Source organism: Gorilla gorilla, chromosome 3, assembly GCF_029281585.2.
Source record: "Gorilla gorilla gorilla isolate KB3781 chromosome 3, NHGRI_mGorGor1-v2.1_pri, whole genome shotgun sequence".
NCBI classification, from domain to species: domain Eukaryota; kingdom Metazoa; phylum Chordata; class Mammalia; order Primates; family Hominidae; genus Gorilla; species Gorilla gorilla.
In genome coordinates, this window is record NC_073227.2 from 206,766,416 (window position 1) to 206,778,746 (window position 12,331).

Here is a 12,331-nt window from a genome sequence, read left to right on the forward strand (position 1 = left end):
AAACTGAACTGATGCATTGGGGAACAGATTAAGTAAAAAGTACGTAAAAGACAATATCTTCCTCACACACATATTTAGAAGGGAAAGATAAGCTGTAAGGGACAGAGAAACCGTTATACGACCCGAGGGGATTATAAATAGCATCCTTAAATGGGACTATTTCTATATAGCCTCTCTATTTTTTACTTTGTAGAAAGATTGAATGACTTTGACCTATGATTTCTGAGAGCTCTGTCTGATTTCTTTTTTAATTTACAAAAGTTTTTATATAAAATTCAGGTCTTCTCATTTCTCTCTGAGCCTCCCTCCTCCCATCTGTCTCCACCCTATCCTAAGTGCCTCCACTTTGGGTACTCTTGGGTTTTATGGCTAAATCCAGCAATGCAGATTGTGGGCGGGCATGTTTCCCGTATTGTTCCTACCGCCCATTTCTCTACAGCATTTCTTAAATAGGGTCTAGTCTGGAGACTTTCAGGACGAGTATATAGTTCTTACTTTTCATTTAACCTTGAATCATAGCTGGAAAGAACATTACAAAACCTTGGTAATCATCCCCTACACATTTTGAAAACTGGGGAGCAGAAGATGATTTTACAGGTAAAGCCATGACCAGGGCCGGGGTCTAAGAAACATTGTTGCAGTGAATGGGCAAATGACATCACATGGCGCAGGCAGCATGTTCCAGATCCAGATCTGAGATGGGAGAGGGCTTTCCACGGGTCCTGCCGGGCTGTTCCGTGAGCACCAGGGCTGCTCCAGCACCAACTGCTGCTTTGTTCTGCCTGGGAGCAGCTTTGTTGGAGACTTGCTATTCAAACCCCTGATGAACTAAATGAGCTGTTAATGCTGTTCGCAATCGTAGACTCATTGAAGTATCAGGTGGTAGCATCAATGGAGCAACAGAAAGAGGTTTTCATAGAGAAAGAAAAGAGATACCGACAGAGAAAATGGGGTTTGCAATAATTTTAGTAAGAATGGATTCAGCGGGGGAAAGAAATTAATAGGCTATATCCTAAAAAGAAAAACAAATAAAATTTGGTGCTTCAAAGTTTCAAATTAGGCACATTTCAGTCGAGTCATAGCCAGACACTCAAGTACAGCAGTGTGATCTCAGAATCAGTCAACTATCAAAGGAGAATAGCACCATTTAAGATAATTAGAAAAATGACTTCAGAAATGAGATAATTCTCAGAGAGAAATTATTCATACAAGGCTTGCTGGTAAAACTTCTGAAAAAGAGAAACTTGCAGCTGACTTCATTTTATAGCATTATATTAGGGTATACTTATTTGGTAAATTTTATAATTATACCCTGTAACGAATCTTACCTGCAAAGACAGAGAAAGACTCAATTCAAGCCACCCTTCTATTTGCATATATAACGTTGGGTAAGAGAAGAAGGAATTGGAAAGCTCTTCACCAACGGTGCCCATCACTGTGGCCAAACGTGGGTTCTAAATTGCAGAGTCTCCACCATTCTGTAACTTGAACTCTGTTTTCGTTTTACAGATTAAGATCTATCCACTTGGCCTATTTTAAAAACAGTTGCACACATTTGAACACACCTTCGAGACTCCAAATTGGACTTCTGTACCACCTTCTATTTTCGGTAACCACAAGGGTGCTGGAAATTCAAGTACTAACAAACGCCACGACCTACAAACTTAAGAACATGAGCTGGAGAATACGTGATTCCTGGGCCGCAGAACACACCTGCGCTCTGGGCTCCAATTATTCTCTGGGGCGTTTGACTTACAGATCAAGGACCAGGTCGGGTCATCTTTGTTTGGGATGTTTATACTCTTTTTTGTGAAGTCTTCAACATTGCATTGCTCTTTTTCTTAACACTCAAAAGTCAGCTTAAGATCCAGTGTTAAAGCTTATTTTTGTGTTTCTTTGACATTAATATGATATTTCCATTTTCCATGAGAAATGAGATTGCCTTCCTTCTACTCTTAAGCAGTCCTGTAGAGAACTCCTAATACTCATTCATCTCCACTCACCTTATCCAGATTCGAATTAGCTACAAAGGTACTCAGGGATTCTATGCAATAATTATTCAAAATAAAGTCATAACAATTTTATTATTTAGCAAAGTATAATTTATGAAATAAATCATATTTTTAAGTATAATTAATATATACTTGTATATTAGATAATAGAGTAATTGCTTATCAAATATGGAATATATTTATATATAATCAAGAAATTAAATATAATTTCTTATGTTTAAATATAAATTATTAAATATAATTTTAGCAAATAAAGTCATAATTTCATTCTATAGTCTCCTCTATTTTTGTGTTTAAATGGATACATTGGTGTCCTCAGAATATACCATTTTTTTGCAACAGAATCATTCAAGAGAGCCATTATAACATTTTAATTCTCTTGATTTTTAACGCAATATTTCATTAAACTCCTTTTAAGCATTAGAAGTTTTTGAAAATGTGCCAGGTGAGGTATTGTTAGGTAATTTTGCTGCTATTCTTGCTTCTTGACCATTTTCTCACTGTTTTAGTGCATTTGGAAATGAGTTTGACCCTAAGTTTCTTCCTACCTATATAAATACTTAGAAACTCTTGTACTGTTTCCAAATCAACTGGAGCAGTGCCTCCATGGGCTACATTTGCCATTATCTGTTTCACTGAGAAACAATATATCTACTGTAGTTAAAAAGTTCATGAATGGTCCTTGCTAATTTCTAGGCTGTTGAAACATGTCTCTAATTTCACAGATTTTGAGGAGGCAAGAGATCTGGAGTTTTATTTCTTTTTTCTTTTTTTTTTTGTATAGCATAGTGTTGGATTTATTCAGGATATGAGAAGACAGTCATCTGCGCACAACACATTTGCTATGAAAAAAATTTTTTAAACTACACTTATCTCCACTCACTGCTTCAGTGGTTATGTTAACTTTGTCCTGAGAGTAGCTAGCATTGGGGTAAGATGTAAAACACAAAAATAATGATGTATTATTCGATCAGTCTATTAACCCAAACTGATTAGTGGCCACACTCAAAAAGACATATTATAGCGAAAACATTCCCAATTCTCACTCACATGATAACCACCTTGGCTCTACAAGTACAATACATGTATCTTTGCCACTTATCTGTTGAATGTGTACTAATAGCTTCCTCCAATGAATAAGGACTCTAAACTTCAGGGATCATTACAAGGTACCTGAGGAGCTGGGCGACTCTACAGTTGGAATTATTTTCACATTAAAAGAGCCAAGAAATCTATGAACTCATATTTTACTCAATTTATTTGTGCAGACATATATAAATAGATGGTCTATTCATGTAAAAGAAACTATTATTTCAATTCTAAGAATGTTAACTTCATTATTCATAAACTAGTCCACTGGTCTGATAAGAAAGCATCTCTCATCTCACAGACAAATACTCTAAAATATGTTTATCACTAAACAACTGGCTTTATTTAGGGAACAATTCAAGATTCCCTGATCACATTTTCTGAAATGATCCAATTTTGTCACTCAGCATTGACTCTGTACCACAGAAATTGCATTCCTGTTCCACATTGTGTCAGTGGAAAGGAAGGCTGATTTTGGTACTTAGCTATGAATATTCCATACTCTCTGTTCTCTGAAAAATGTGAACATTGAGTAGAAAATCATGAGTATGGGGGGAAAATAATAAAATATATGAATGTGCTTTTAAGAGCATGGCAATGTAATGAGGCTTATTAAAATGCCACTTTTCATAAACAATTTAAAAAGTTTCTCTAAGTACTAATTTGGGAAAGTATGCTAATTTTCAATACTTAAAACCTACATCTGTTTAAATTAGAATGAGCACATTTTTGCCACATGTCACATTTTATTACCATGCAATGGTAAGTATAAATTTACCACCCACATAAGAACAAAATATGGGCAATACATTTATGAATACATTAAATGTTTAAGAAAAAGCTTTTCTGCACTTCATATGATCTTGTTTTGTTTGTACAGACTCATGTTTGTGAGCTGGGCAAGTTAGCTTCAGATATAAGGTGTACATAGACCTTGGATGTGGAAGGTCCAGGAGGGCCATGACTTCTGTTTTATTCATATAGCACAGTGCCTGCCCCATAGAAAAAACCTAGCTCACAGTGGAGAAAAGTGAATGATGGAATAATGGATGTACAAAGCCAGCCAAGGTGAGGCTGTACAGTGTTTATAGTAAACAGTGGATGTTCTGAAGATGACCTCTTGACTTGTTTTTTATTTTTCTTACTCTAAGTGCCTTGGGTGAACTCTTTCACCTAGCATGTTAGGACTAATCTGCAACATGGAATTTATTATAAAAGTGAGTGCTCATACTTGATATTTGTCACACTAGATACTCTCTTAAAAATGTGAAAAAAATAAGATTGTTTTTCCCCCACAAGTACATGCCGTCAGAGTAACCGTTTTCTTCTTTAGATCAGAGTGCTAATAGTCAACAAAGGGAAATTGTTCAACATGTACAGAGCCACAAGACTCTGGATTCCCTTTAAACTCCATGTGAACTGTATTTGGTTCCAAAGTAGAGCTAATCATTCTTAATCCAGGGGTAAAACCACCACTGCCAGTAAACAGACAGGCCCCCTGGCGTTGAAGATCAAGTTGGTGATGATCAGTTTTCTAATGGGACAGCTTCTAAATAATGTCCCAATTTAAAATTGATGCAAATTTTGATAATGGAAATTGACAAAATGTTTATATTCAGAGGGTTAAAAATTTGTTTTCTATTGCTTAGTCTTGTGGCATCCTAGTTAGATGTCTAAACATGATTGGTGCTACCTAAATTTCCTTTGGCCCCATTCTAGATACATATCCTTATTTTGAAATTTTCATAACGTTAAGTAGATTTAGAAAATATGGGATGGCGTGGTGGCTTACGCCTATAATCCTGGCACTTTGGGAGGCCAAGATGGGAGGATCACCTGAGGTCAAGAGTTTGAAACCAGCCTGGCCAATATGGTGAAACCCCGTCTCTACTAAAAATACAAAAATTAGCTGGGTGTGATGGCAGGTGCCTGTAATCTCAGCTCCTCAGGAGGTTGAGGCAGGAGAATTGCTTGAACCCAGGAGGCAGAGGCTGCCATTAGCTGAGATCATGCCACTGCACTCCGACCTGGGCAACAGAGTGTGACTCCATCAAAAAAAAAAAGAAAAGAAAAGAAAGGAGAGAGAGGGAGGGAGGGAAGGAAGGAAGGAAGAAAGGGAAGAAGGGAAGGAAGGAAGGAAAGAAAATATGAACAAGCAAAGAGAAGAAAATAAAAACTTCAGAAAAAAAATTGTTGACATCCTAGACTGTTTTTTTCTTCCTCCCTCTTTTTATTGTCGTGCTATTTCTGATCTTGAGGATACGGAAATTTGGTGTTCACTTATAAATAACGGTTTCCATAGAGCCCATGAGCAAAAAATACAGAGAGAATGATAAAATGAGAAATGTAACATTTTCTTTTGGCTGATCTGTAGTTCCCACAAATGGGCAGTCTAGAAAACTGTTGAAAGTGCAGGGTTTGGAATGTGGCCGACTCAAGCTGGAATCCCACTTTCCCCACATGTGTGACCCTGTGCAAGTTGTTTAACTTCTCTGCGCCTGTTTCCTCTTCTGTAAAATGAGAATAATGTTCTCATCAGAGCGTTTGTGTGAATAGTCAATGAGAGGTATTTAAAGAATTTGGCTCGCTGCCTGACACAGTGTGCATTGAATGAATGGTGGCCATTATTATTATTTATAAGAATACTTACTGTTATTTTACTTTCTTAACTAACCCTGCAGATCGCAAAACTCCAATACCATGTGATGTGAAGACTCATTTTAGATCAGCCCAAGAAAAACACCGTTAAGCAGGTAAATCCAAATTCTGTTGGGAAAAGATGATATGATGCATTCTTAAGCAAGTGCTTCAGGATTGTGGCACTGCAGTCTCTATTAGCCTAGGCAATGGCAGGATGGCTGTTCTTTGGGAATAAGGCCTTTAGAAAACAGTGAGCTCCCACATTCTATCCTATCATCATTTTTGCCGTGAATACTCCACATAATTTATCTCCAGACGATTAGTTTGCCTTAGTGCAATGTAATTAATTGGGACCAGAAGATACAAGAGTGTGTTTGTTATACTCTAATGAAGTTTCTTTGAGTTTTAAGTTGGACTTCAACAGTTTAAGAACAACATGATCACGGAAAGTCAAATGGATTGTATATTAAGAAGATTTTTATTTATCTGTTATGGAAATTTATTTTTATTCTGTGTATTTTTTTATTTTTGACCCAGTTGAGCCTTGTTTGGTCAATACCTCTGGGAGATCTTGATAAAACAAAGCGTGTCTGGGCCAAAGATTTCCTTTCCATCTCTGGGGATTTTTTTTATTGATGATGAAGTTATTATGGACTGAGAGCCAGTTATGTGCCAGGCCCTGTGAGGTATCCTTTGCACAAATTACTTCATATAAGAGAACGATTGGTCCTATGATCTATGCACAGCATCCTTCTTTTACAGAGACCAAGCCTGTGGTTGAAAGATACGGAGTCACATGGCAGCGGCCACACCTCCTCGAAAGCTAAATCCATGACTGGGCCTTGGTCCCCGCAGGCTCCTGCCCGGCCTGCCCCTTCCTGTCCTGCAAAATTGGAAGGACATTGGTGCAGAATTGGAGGAGCCCTGCCTTTGACAAGGCACATACAAAGGGAAAGTCCGTCAAAAAGCACTTGTTTTACTTTCTTTTTTAAAAGAAAAAAAAAATACTGTTATTTACTGACTTTTAAAACTAAGTGACCAAACATTGGTGACATAAAATTGTTTCTTAAGTATAACAAATGTCACTTCAAATTATTTTTTGGATTTTAAAAATAACCAGGTAAAGAAATGACATTAGGGTGGGGAGAGAGGGCAGCAGAAAGAGAGTGGAGAGATGGAGGAGGAGGAGGAGGAGGAAATCCAGGCAGTGGGTGGGGCACGGCCCCACTGATGAGTGTCTGAGCCATGGGTGCTTGGTGCTATTCAGGGAGGCAGGTCCTATGTTCATAAATAATGTACTACAGGGAAAGTTTGAAAGTGATCATTAAATTTACATTTTTAAGGCAGGGGAGTTGCAGTCACAGCCACAAATATAAAAATCTAAATAAGGTGTCTTCAAGCATTGTTCTGGGACAAGAACTGCAGATACATGGCCCAGCCTCAACTCTCTAAATATCCTGCTGATCTCAGGGAATTCAGATGGTGTTTCCTGGGTCCAGTTCTCCCCCCCACCCCTCTGAGGAAGCCCAATCTAAAGCATCCATGTTGGATGCTTTTACCATGACAAGGTGTGGAGAAAGAGGAATTTCTATAAGTAGAATGATAATGAGGAGCTGCCAGATTTCTAGCAGGCTGGGGACTCGGTGGTTCCCCTTGACATGATGCTTCTGGGCATGACTGAGGTCCTGGGTGTGTGACTGAGGGTCAGGGCGATGGTGTCTGAGCATGATTGAAGTCCTGCCTACGTGAGGAATGTGGGAAGGATATAACAGGACTGGTGCACCCAGACCTCCGGCCTGGGGAGAAGCTGCTTTCACCTCCAGCCAGGAAGAGTGGCTCCCAGCAGCAATACCCCACAGTAACTCAAAGTCATTAATCATCTCACTAAGTAAGCTGTGTTTGATTCACAGTAGGCAAGAGTGTTCACAGATGATGCCTAAAAACACAAGTAGTGTGTATAGGCGGGCTTCATGAGCTTGCAAACTGAGCATGTGCACCTGACCCTGTGCTTAGAACGGCCAGGTGTTCTGTTTGATACCCTGCTGTCATCATCTATAACTTATTCATCATACTTTTGGAATTGCCTTTTCATCTTTCGCTGGGCCCTGCAAATTTATATAGCAGATTCTTGTTGGGTAAATTTCAACAGAGATAAACAAAGTTTCCAAAATTTCTGAGACTCAATCTCACATCCTACACTCTCAAAAATAGAAGAAAGAGGTCAGGGCAGCTTCGGCAATTCCTTCCTCTCTCCTGCCACTGGGACAAGCTCACCTCCGCTGCACCCTCCCTGCCTCAGCAATCTTTGATCTGTACCTTCAGAGAAGGTTTTTATCCTAGTCACTCCCCAGCAGACACCTCCTGCCCAGCCTCTCTCTGAAGGTCTACATGGCAGCCACGGGCCACATGTGGCTCCCGGGCACTTGCCTTGCTTGCACTGAGATGTGTTATCCCGCAAAATACACACAAGATGAGAAAAAAAAGAATGTCAAGGAAATCATTACTATTTTTTATACTTGTTGAAATCATAATATTTTGGCTGTACTAGGTTAAAAATATTATAAAAGTTGGTGTCCTCTGTTTCCTTTTACTTTTTAAAATGTGGCTGATAGAACATTAAAAATTACATAGGTGGCTTCTCTTTGCTGCTCAATATATTTCTATTGGTCTAGACATTTTTTTTTAAAACCACATATCCACCTAAGTGTTCCACCTACATCTCCATCTCAGAAAGTCTCAAACCAATTTCACTATCTTCTTCCCCCAAAACACTTTTTCCATATCTTGTTTTCCCAAGACAGAAATCTGGTGATTAAACCATAGCCTGCTTCTACTCCCAAATGCCAACTGAGAACTTTGGTTCTGTCTCCATAATCTCTCCACGCCAGCACTTTTCCCCCAGCCCTACTGTCCTGTCCCAGCTGAGCCATTCATCTTTTCTTCCTGGATTACTGTACTGTCCTCCTACAGGAAATTCCCTTATTTTTTTTTTAATTTTCTTGTAGAGATGGGATCTCACTATGTTGCCCAGGGTGGTCTCAAACTACTGGGCTCAAGTAATCCTCCTGCCTCTGCCTCTGCCTCTGAAAGTGTTGGGATTAACAGGCGTGAGCCACCCCACCTGGCCCTATGTGAAATTCTTGAATTCATTCCCACCCTACCTCAGTGGTGCTCTCACAACAGAGTAACTGTCTTATAAAGGAAATCCTATTTCACCTTCCTGCTTGAAATGTCTCACAGTTGCCCTGCCCTCTGGCTGTGGTCTGCTTGCTCGATTTTACTCACTATCTCTCCATATCGGGCATCCTGCATTCCAGCCATACCAATGGCTCCCAGGGCCCTGAAGATTTATATAGAATCCATCGCTCCATGCCTGGGCGCTGTGGCCACGCTGTTCCCTGGTCACGGTAGGGCTGGGCATGCCTGGGCTCTGTGGCCATGCTATTATTCCCTGGTCACGGTGGGGCTGGGCATGCCTGGGCTCTGTGGCCACGCTATTATTCCCTGGTCACAGTGGGGCTGGGCATGCCTGGGCGCTGTGGCCACGCTGTTCCCTGGTCACGGTGAGGCTGGGCATGCCTGGGCGCTGTGGCCACGCTGTTCCCTGGTCACGGTAGGGCTGGGCATGCTTGGGCTCTGTGGCCACACTATTATTCCCTGGTCACGGTGGGGCTGGGCAGCTTACAGAGCGAATGTGGACATATTCTTAGGCCCCACCTCACGCACTTCTTCAGAGAAACCTCAGAGGCTCCTCCACAAGCCACGGGTACCCCCAGATTTCCCTCACTCTATGCATCCCATGCGCCTCTAGCAACGCAGGACCGCACTCGGGTAGAACTGTCTGTGTCGAAGACTGTTTGGCAGACACTGTTTCAGATGCGTTCCAGACACTTGGGAGAGCGACTGACACAGAGCAGGGCTTGACTGATTACATCCCTCGCTCATTTCTCCCGGCCCCGTCACCTTAGTTCATGCCCAAGTTTTCCTCTTGTCGAATTCATTGACACTATCATTTCGTAATCTTTTCTTGTGCTCTTCATTTAATATGATACTGTTACCAGTTATATATTTTTCACCCACAGATATGATCATTACTTTTCCTCTGTAAAGAAGCTCCAATGGTTCTCTCTCTTTCTCTCTTTTTTTTTTTTCCCTAAAGAATTAACCCAAACTACTTAACATGATGATGATCCTGATGCTGATGACAAAAATAGGCACGGGTGGCCAGTCATTCTGCCTCTGACATGCCAGGCGCTACGCCGGTCATTTTGCAGTAATCTCATTTAATCCTAATGATAATACTCAGATGTAAGTGCTATTATCTCTTCCCCCTAAGTAGGGAAATAGGGGTCAGGAAAAGCCCAGGAGCCTGTTCCCCAAGACCAAGTTAGCAATACAGAGCTGGGAGTGAATTCCAACTTTATGTGACTGCAAAGCTCTTCTATGCTCCCCACAGCACCCCACGCCCGGTTCTCCCTACTGTTCCTACATTCCAGACGCACCATCCAGCCTGCAATGTGCTTTCACGCCATGTTCACCTGCAGACAATGCTTTCTCCATCTAAAGCCCCTGCCTTCACCATGCACACACTGACGTTGCCTAGAAGGGTCAGTCACGCTCTACTCTGTGCCTTCCTTCTGCCTCGGCACTTGTGATGCTGCGGGATTATCAGTTTCCGCTCCCTCATCCCAAAGACTGAACAGTCACCAAGAGTAGCAAGTCGACTAGTCACCACTGAACATACGCAGCCTGGAGAATCAGAGGTGCACAGTATGTGCCTTTTACATGAACTCATGCATACACCAAGAATGATAGTAATGCCTGCTCACATTTGTTTAGCATCTCCCACACGCCAGACCTCACCCTACACAATTAGAATACATAATCCATTCAATCCTCCCACCACTCTTTAGGATAATGTATCATCTTAATCCTTATTTATTTTTTCCAGAATAAACTTGCAATTCTAACAACTTCAACATAAAATAAATAACTTTTGCTCAATATCAAACTCTATAAAATCACTAAAATTGGCCCAATATCCTGGGTTTTTTTAACTTGCATTATTTCTTCCTGATAATGACATTTAGGCCAGTCAAATCCTGTATTACTTTTTTAAACAAAGAAAAAAAGATTATGAGTTGCTTTTAAAATTCATGTGTGACAAGCAGAAAAAACTTGTGGAGGCAGTTTCAACATTTAACCTAAGTGTACTTAGCAACTACACTTAATAGCTTTTTAAAAAGCCTCATTTTTAAAAAATGTGGATCTTTCTTTGCAGAGTGACTTAAAATACATCATCATAGTCTTATTAATCAAACATGTTCTTATCAGAAAAAAGCGTCTCGAAAGCTAGTATATATGCTTAATTAAGCTATATGCAACCGTCAGTCCATATCTTGAATTAGGCTACATGTGACGCCCTGATTTGCCCCATTCTTTCTGATACCCAGAACAGCACTGCTCACTGCCTACCAGTGTTTCCAGCAAAGATATAAAGTTCTACATGTCTAAACGTTTTCGCCCTGATATCAAAAACGAAGCAAAACAGGTCTTCTCCATTCCCATTTTGGTTAACAGCATCACCATCTGCCCACTGACCTGATCCACCCAGAAGCCTGTCTTCTTTTTTTGAACTTGAAATACTCATGTGCTTTATTTGTATAAATTCCCATTATTCCCTCACTGCTCCAAAAATAGAGAAGAAAGTAACATAAATGTACTGACATCAATTTGAGAACTAGAACATGTTACCTTCCCGAAGTATCCATCTTGGAAATAGGGAAGGAGACTTAGCCTCATAAAAGCACATGAAGGAATGCTCAGAGGAAATAGTCTAAACCTAGTTTTCTGGAACTGGTAAGCAGAAGCTCTGGAGTCAGTTACAGGTTGTGAGCCTTCCACCAAGAAGAGCCACCTAACATACCAAAAAAATAAGCATGAGATTCACTTAAAGTTTGACAAATTTAGCAACTCCTTTCCATTGTCTGCATTTTAGAGAACGTATTGATGCTGTTGTAACAGCTACAGTCAGAGAATTGTGAGATGCCCAGTGACATTGGCTATAGTGGTAGCAAACCGGGTAGTGGGAAGTTTTCTAACAAATACTATGTAAAAGGAGAAGCCTGAGTCTTTTAACACCACAGATCAAACACTGCAAATGGTAGGATGAGCATTAGAGTCCTGCTGAGGTCGCTGAGACTTACACTTCACACGAATTGTAGTGGTGCCTAGATCTCCCTGAAGAGTGGCAGAAGCAGCCGCCCATCCCTTAAACTACACATGTACATGGCTTCTCAAGACTCCAGAGTTTACTTAGAGACAAGTAACTAGAGCACAGGAATTTGGAAGAGAGTCTTTCTATAAACTCCCAGGAACAACCAACACCAGTAGTGGCTGACGTCTGTGAGACCTTCTTTGCGTCAGATGCAGTGCTCTCATCAACATCCAACACATGTGCCTTTAATGCCTGGGACTATGGTGACACTCATTTAGATGAGGGAGCTGTGGCATAGAGGGTTTCGTACCTCGGCTTACTTCACTGCAATCAGCTTTCTAAACCAGAACTCCCACCCGACAATGTGTGAGTC

At 40.6% G+C, this 12,331-nt stretch overlaps 1 protein-coding gene across 20 annotated transcripts in view; it reads right to left on the minus strand.

Annotated features, from left to right (window-relative positions):
• The window catches only part of SORBS2 (sorbin and SH3 domain containing 2), a 226,850-nt gene that overhangs the window by 202,359 nt on the left and 12,160 nt on the right, over positions 1–12,331 (minus strand). The window contains exon 1 of one of the 20 annotated variants that reach the window (XM_055384925.2): positions 5,752–6,735. The exons of the other annotated variants lie outside the window; for them this stretch is intronic. The gene's annotated coding sequence lies outside the window, so the exon portion shown is untranslated. Of the gene's footprint in view, positions 1–5,751; positions 6,736–12,331 lie in introns of those variants that run through there. 20 annotated transcript variants of the gene reach the window in all.